Below are 8,505 nucleotides of genomic sequence, written 5' to 3'. Positions count from 1 at the left end.
GTGGAAATTCGGTTTCGCGATCATTGCCTCCGCGCCGTATCGTCCGTCCCATTTTGTTAATAATTTTACGTCGACGTGATTGCGCACATTCTCCATGGTTTTTCCGAAGACCGCGTTGTTCATTAATTTATACAAATTTTTTACAAAATCGTTTTTCGCACGAGTTCTGAAATTGGTATTGAGTTGGATGTACTCGCGAAGCCATGGAGATTGCGCGAATTGTAGCACCCGATGGATCTTTGTTACGCGAAGACCGTGACGAGTACATTGCTGTAGGTTGCGGTAGTGAATGACGTAACGCTGTTTATTGTACAGCGTCGCTAGAAGTTTATCCTCGCGCTTGCCAGGCGGCTTATCGCACGTCGGGCAGAAAGGCAGGTCCGCGTGAACATCATGGAGATGTTGTGGATACTCGAGATCGACCTCGAGAATATAACCGATGAGCGAATCCAAAGTGATCGCGCTCACGTCAAAGTTCGCAACGTTTTTGACCCATTGAAATTCGGCGTATGGCAATGGTTGACACATCGCCCAACCGTACAAGTTGTTAACGTCGCAGTACATTAAGTACGTCGACGGTTTCGACGAATCGTACGAACGCATGTACTTGTTATTAGCCTGCGCATATCTGTTGGAACACTGACTGAGGCCGCCGCGTATACCGCGCTCGATGAACATGACCATATCGATGTCGGTGAGCAACTCAAATCTTACGCGCGTAGGTTTCAGCATGGCATACCACGTGAAACCTGGTAGGGTAATGCGCGGGATAGAAACCGTAACTCGCGTCACAACTATAGCGGAAATTTTTGGAAATGTCAGCTAATAACAAGACATCGGTTTTCAAGTACAGATCACTGTACTCGCCGAGCGTTCGAATGGAGAATCACTGCCATACGTTTACGGCGTGAGAGCGTAATCGCTCTCGGATACTGTATTGCCCGTCAATAAACTAAAAATAATTCGCGCGGCGGTTAGCGCGTGTCCTGCAATTTTTCAACGCAGTCAACGTACTCGTACGGAAAGACACCTTTACGTGTCAGTAATTCAAACTTTTCGTCTGACAAAGTTGAAAATTCAGAACGTAAAATTTTTAATTTATCTTTGTCGAGATACGACGCCAATTTATCGAGGCTTGCACTTAGAAATTTGAAGGAATCAATAAACCTTAATTTTACGCAGTTTTCCGAAAATTCTTTTCATTTTTGTCTTTGGTGCTATCGACATGTTTCGTAAATGAAATATATTTTTACATTATTATCGGTAGAACATCTACTTGTCCCTATGCTGTAGCGATTTCTTTAATTATAAAGTGCGCGTCGTACCCCGATAAATTATGAAATACAACCGGAATATACAGCGAAGTTTTATAATTTAGGTTACAACTGGAATGCGCTGGACCGCGGAATTTACCGGTTAAGGCTGGAGTCCCATGAGGTGTATTTACCGCGTATCGCGTAACCAATCAGAAGCGATCCGCTGTTGTGATTCCGCGTTTTACTGATTATTGATTGGTTACGCGGTTACGCGATACGCGGCAAATACGCTTCATGGGACTCCACCCTTAGTGGCAATGATCGCGGACTCGCGTATCGTCTAGCGCGAACAGTTTCCCGCAGATGTGACAACGCGTCACGTTACGGTATGTCTCCCATTGCTGTTTAGACAACACTTCCATGGGCACGTTGGCGGATATAATATCTTTTACGCGATGCGCCAAGTCATGGAGTTGACGCGCCAACCATGCTATACAGTTTTCGTCGCGACGGAACCGATACGACGATAACGCGTCGTCGTATGAGCAATGTACGTAATAGCCTATACTATATACCTCATGCTGTTAATATGTGTACGACGCATCTTCCTTGTCGGACTCCGTCTTGCGTAGAACACACTCCAGGTTGGCATACACGACGAATGGAATGCGCTCCTTATTGCAGTGGTTGTTGAATTCGAGCCATTTGTCGTCCTCGCTTAGCAGTCTGATGGCACAATCATTAATTTTTCTGCAGTCCATTGCGTGTAACTCCAATTTTTCGCTCGTACTGAAGTAGTGCAAGCATCTGGAAAAAACGCATATAAATTATTATTATCATTTATTAATATAAAGGACAATTATAATTTTTTTATTTTATATATACTTACCGATCGCAGAAAAATTTTTTATTCTTTTGTCTGCTGAGTTGCGAGCTTACGAGGCACGACAGATTCTTAATCCACGCAAAGTGACCTACACCGTCGTTACGTGGATCTTGCAGATACAGCACGTTGATGTGTTTCTCCTTCTTGTCGCTGGTGAGCTGTAGAGGAAGGATCAGTTTATTCTCGTTACTATATACATTGATCGATACCGCGTTCAATTGTGCGAATTTTTGAATGTCTTTCAATGTCATTGGAAACTCGATGCCCGCAAGATTTAATAAATACACTGCCGTGTAATGTGGATATGATGACTCTCGCTCCGTATACTTTTCGGCCGAGTACAGAGCGGCGACCACTGACCACGCGAAGCACGCATTGTCCGTCGTACGCACACTGATCACCGCTCGTTTTTTCACTATTTCCCGCGGCACTTCGACATGACATCCCTCGCGCATGGGATTTAGTTTGTTCATATTAACAGTCACGTTGAGGATTCGCGATAGCGCCCATCCGCTGTCGCGTTCTTGGAACTGTTCGAGCGATGTCAACTTAGGCTCTATGACGTGCCGCTCGTACCACTCGCGTATATCGGTGCATCGATATATTTCAATGTTTTTAGTGTTTATACTTTTAATGGCACGTTTATCTTTCGTTGCAAATTCATCGTTGAACGCGGTATTCACTTTTGTACTACCGTGTCTTTCTACAGCGTTTCGCACGCGCTCGAGCACTATTTCTCTCGCGTCTTCCAAAAACCGTCGCGGCTCGATGTGATTAAAATTTATCATCGCGCCCGTCACTATACGGCTTTCAAACGCGGCGTCGATCTCCCGCCAAACAAGAGATCTTTCGTTGCCACTCGCGTACTGGTCACTCGCGTGCCCACCACCACCGTGCACGAACCGTCGCTCCAATTGCGATTTTGCACCCGCGAGTCGCGCGATCCTAGCCACCACGGATTGTCAATGTCCAACGGCAAGGCGCGAACGCTTGGGACGACAAAGTTCTTCGAGTCGCTCGATGCACTCGTCGCATCGTTGCAGCCACGCGAAACACTCAACCAGAGTAGCGACCTGACCGCACTGCTCCAGCAGTTCGCGTTCCACTCGCTCGTGGTTTTCCATGTTTCATTCACTATATTATTCACAATACTGTTCACAATACTGTTCAAATAATTTTAATTTGTGCACTTGGGTTAGCCACACTTTTCGCACCGCTCTTATTGCGACCGATTCGACAATCTCTCAAGGCACCAACTGAGGTGTTGAGCACTTATGCTCTATATATATTTCGTTATGTCCAGTGGACTCCACGATTTCTCCGTTTCGTGAAAATTTCAATAAAATAGTTGTTAGGACAAACCTCGAACATAAAACTCGAACGTCACCGATCGGCGAGCATGACAATATTCAAGAAACGTGTCATTAGAAATCTTCCCAACGATATTGGAAACATAAGCAAAAACATAGATCCTCAGAATCGTCAGATCCATGGCAATAAAATTTATGGCAATCCATGTAGAGAAAATCATTTTTCCAAACGCGTAAAAGCAAGTTGAAGGGCGTTTTCTCGTCAAACAACGGGAAGTTGGTAAAATAAAATATGGGATCACAAAGCCTAGCTTTTAATTTTTTAGATTGTCGATCGTAAAATTTAAATAAATACTATATGGACGAGAAAACTCATGTTCAAGTAATAAAAGAGAAATCGTTGACAAAAAAAGGGGGTGCGTTCGACTCGGAGTATTCGCCTTTGTGTGGATACCTGCACATCCTGCATTCCACATTTACTGCAGAAGAGTTATGTTTTTTTGTTTAGCAGCCGAAATATCGGCGCTCCTCTTAGCGCGTCACGACATGTCACTGATCTGACAGTGTACATAAACAGTGTACAAAGTTTTTTCGTTTAATCGTAAACTTCGATTACGAGCGATAAGACATGGATCGAGTAAAAGAATATATACGTCGAAAATCGATCGAGCGCAAGGGGTACCGTCCCTTACAGCAAGGTCCGCCAAGTCCCCCACCACAATCGAAGGAAAACCCGAGATATTGGGAATGTCTCAACGAAAAAGCATTAAAGTCACCAACGAGTTCCTCATCATCAGCGCAATCAAAATATTAGCCATAAGGTATTGCATTTACGGTGACTAGTGCTAATGCATATTATTCTTAATAAACTTTGAGGCTTATTTGTAATACATTATACGTCAAAAACTTGTTTGTCTTCAAACTGACCGCTATGTCACTGGTTTAGAAATCATTATTTAACTGTCGAAATGACAAGACACATATTGTTCTCGCAGTTATTTTTTAAAATTTGACGATAATTTATAACATATTAACGAGTTACAAAATGTTAAATAAGAAAGATTCATTGTTCAGTGTAGAAGCGTCGACTGTGTGAGGTGAGGTAAATATCAATTTTCAAATTATACATACGATAATTTAATCTTTCATATAATTTTAGCTTGAGTTCTCATTGCCACTCAGCTTTCTAACTTTGTGAGTATGTGACTTAACTCACAACAGTAAACGGTTCAATATTCGAGAGGAAAAACGTTGGAGATATCATTTTGTCATGCAATACTCCAATCGTTACGTTAGGGTGAAAGATTGCTGATGAAGCCTCAAACCATGAGTGGAAACGTTCAAAGTTAAGGTTTATATATTTAGTATAAGAAAAATTGCGCTAACTGATAACCAGCGTCGACTCCTATTGCCTATAATACATATTTTACGGTTTTATTAATTATTTTAATATATATATATATTAAAGGAGTTTGTAAAAACTTATTAGTTTTTTTATATTAATTTGTAATTCATCATTAAAGATGTCAACTTAAATATTTTTTTTAATTATCTACGTATTTCTCGCTTTCAAAATATGTTCATCTTTCGAATGTACTCAGATGAGGATCAAGTGTAATTTGCATTTGAAAAACACAACTTTTTGTACCTTTCTTTGAGTTGAAATTTGGAAGATTAAAAAAAATAATTTTGAAAGTGTAATGACGAGGAATTATAACCAAAGGAAGATAGTTAATTTTTCAGAAAAGTTTAAGTTGGTATTTCTATTTTTGCACCTTCCAGGTGCGCGCTAAGTTCGGTGGTCGAATTTTCTACCACTGGATCAAAGCGATACCAAAAACATATAAATATTGGTACTGTGTGTTTCGAACGTTAATGACGTTCGGAACGTTACACTGAGTGCTTCTTTGTTTTTGTTTGTCATTTTGAGCTTTGCCTTTCGTGCGTGAACAACGTGAAACGCATTCAGTGAGTAATTTTTTGATTTTTTGCGTTTTTTTTTGTTGTTTGTAGCGTGCTTTATTTCGGATTTGTGGATTGCTAGTGTTGCATTGTTTTGTGTATAGAAAAATGGCTCGAAGACAATGTTTAACGATACGAGAGCTGAAAGACACAATCAAGAACTGGAGCAATGATGATGAAAATATTCCCGAAAACGTTATTTACATTCCACCCGAGCGAGTTGTTGAATTGAGTGATGAAGAGTTGATCGATGCTGAAGTTATTCCAACAAACGATGAAAACTTTGGCGCATTCATGGAGATTGCTGGAATAATTGAAATCCATTGCATCGAAGACGACGTTGAACCAGAGAAAGAATGCCCAATGTCTCGATCAAACTCAAACTTGATATTTCTGGACTGCACTTCACTGGTTAACTTCGGCACAGCTAAATAGGTAAAACCATCCAAATTTGCATACAGCAATGAATCTGCTGACGTTTCAATGGAAGACGCCGTGAAGAAACTGATTGAACAAATTGGTACGTTGGTTTTCATTCATGAGATTCTCACTTATTGATATACAGTTAAAAATCTTTGCAATTACACATCAGTGAAAAGTTCAGTATGAGAAAAAATATTAAATAAAGGTTATTATTTAGTATTTTTTCTCATATTGAATTCTCACTCATGTGTATTTGCAAAGATTTTTGGAAATGAAGAAATTAAGTGACTACTATCGATCATTTTCTTACTCCATTCTTTTTCTTCAAGAGATAAAACGCCGGACCAACTGTTTGAACTTTTCATCGACGATGAGATTGTGCAACAGATCGCGGATTTTAATAACATTAATGCAAAGCAGAATAATGTTCAGGACGATTTATTTTTAATTTAATTTAATTTAGTTTATTGCAAAGCTATATGAAAAAGACTACATGTTAACAGAGTAAGAGACATAAAGTATGATACAATAGATTACAGTTCACATAAACATAAATACAATAGACAATAGTAGCTTGCAAATGGTTAGGCGTCAGCAAAATTGCTGTTACAAAGTACCAGTAACAAAATCAGAATAAAAATAATGTAATAAGAAGTAAATTAATAACTGAAATCATACACACACATATACACTTACACACGCGCATACACACAATTACATCAGTCTCGTTCAAATACTGTGAGTGACATGATGAAATGCGAGGCAGCGGAACAAAAAGAGGAAAGAGAGGGAGAGGTTTTTATTGAATCAGGAAGGGATTTAAAATATTTGACAGAGGTGTAGGTGAAAGCGGCACGGAACTTAGTGGACCGATATATTGGGAAAGATAAGTAATCTTGGTATCTGGTGACAAGAGGGTTAAAAGAGGAACGATGTTCAGAGCAGTGATGCACATTTGGTTCCCCGGCAACACGGAATCCAGCCCCACGGCTCTCGCGGCGAAGACGGCCGACTCGATGCCGGTAGGTGTCTGCTTGGTGGGGGTACAAGTGGTGGGGCTGGATTCCGTGTTGCCGGAGAGCCAAATGTGCATCACTGGTTCAGAGTTAAACTGAAGGAGACGTCGCAGATATAGAGGAGTATTGGAGCGAAGGAGAGAAAATACAAGACAGCACAGGTGGAGAATAAAACGTTGCCAAATCATAAGCCAGCCAATTCTCTAGTAATACGGAGATATATGGAGATATGTTTACGGACGCAATAGGAGAAACGGAGACAAGAATTTTGGATACGCTGTACACGATTTAACAGATGTTGATTAAGAGTCGGAATGTAGACGACATCAGCGTAATCAAATAGAGAAATAACAAGTAATTGAGAAGTGAGGAGTTTTTGAGAGCAGAAAAAGATGTGGCGAAGGGGATAAAGAAGACATAAACGAGCATAAGCAGCCAGACACTTGACGGCCACATGTGACTGAATGACCATGAAGAGTCAATATGGACACCAAGGATCTTAATAGAGGAGGAACGAGGAATTGGAATTAAGGAAAATGTCGAAGGACTGAATACGGGATAACAATGTTGAGGAACCGACAATCAGCAAGGATGATTTAGAAAGATTTAGATGCAGGCCATTCAGCGTTATTAGCGGACCATTCAGCAATAGATTTTAAGTCTGTATTCAAAGCTGAACAGGTTGCTGAAGCATCGAATGGGTGAAAAGATTTGAGAAGAATTACGTAATCTGCATACGAAGAGCTCGGAGGACAGAGAAATATTAGACAAATCAGAGACAAAAACATTAAAGAATAAGGGTCCGAGAATGGAATCCTGGGCAACACCAGTGAGAACGGCACGAGTAGAGGAGAAAAGAGGAAAAGGATTATATATGAGAACTTGCTGCGTGCGGTTTGTAAGGAACGAGCAGATTAGCGAGAGAGCAGGATGAGAAAGACAGCATAACTTGAGTTTAACTAAAAGAAGATCATGATTGACGGTATCGAAAGCCTTTGTGAAGTCCAGCGCAACGATGGAAGTAAGACGACAATTGTCGAAATTACGGAGCACAACGTCGGAGACGTGAAACAATTCCGTCGTCGTGCTGCGAGATCGACAAAAACTAAATTGACAGGAAGGAAATATTAAAATTTGAGATAAAGGCATTAAATTGCGAGAAGCAGATACATTGAAGCAGCTTTGAGAGGAAAAGTGAGAGCGAGATAGGGCGAAAAGATGAAGAAGAAGAGGGGTTATTAGTTTTAGTAATGGAAAGAACGATTGAATGTTTCCAGGAGGAGGGAAAAGTACTGTGAGACAGGGAGAAATTTAACATAAAGAGAAGGGGATCAAGACATTGAGGAAGGCACAGTAGGAGCATGCGATCGGAGAGATCCAGAGGCCCAGCGGAAGTCAAACGAATGCGCTTAAAAATATTGTAGAGATCACTGGGAGTGATTGGAGCAAAGTTGAAAGTTGAAAGAGGAAACGTGAGAAGAGGAGGAAAGAAGATGAGTAAAAGAGTTTGAGGAATAAGACGAAGAAGGTAGAGTATCACGAAAATGATCATTCAGGAGGGAAGGGTTTCTAAGATGCAGAGGTATAGAAGCAGAGGAGGATTGTGCACCACCAAGAGTAAAGAGATTTCTCTAAAATTGGAGTGAGAAATC

General features: G+C 40.8%; 1 pseudogene; it reads right to left on the bottom strand.

Moving 5' to 3' along the window:
• Nucleotides 1–1,564: 1,564 nt before the first annotated feature.
• Nucleotides 1,565–2,393, bottom strand: LOC108761184 (uncharacterized; annotated as a pseudogene).
• Nucleotides 2,394–8,505: the final 6,112 nt, after the last annotated feature.

The sequence above is a fragment of the Trachymyrmex cornetzi genome, unplaced genomic scaffold, assembly GCF_001594075.2.
Source record: "Trachymyrmex cornetzi isolate Tcor2-1 unplaced genomic scaffold, Tcor1.1 scaffold243, whole genome shotgun sequence".
Taxonomy (NCBI): Eukaryota; Metazoa; Arthropoda; class Insecta; order Hymenoptera; family Formicidae; genus Trachymyrmex; species Trachymyrmex cornetzi.
The sequence above is the reverse complement of the archived record's forward strand: the minus strand, read 5'-3'. Positions and strand labels throughout refer to the sequence as shown.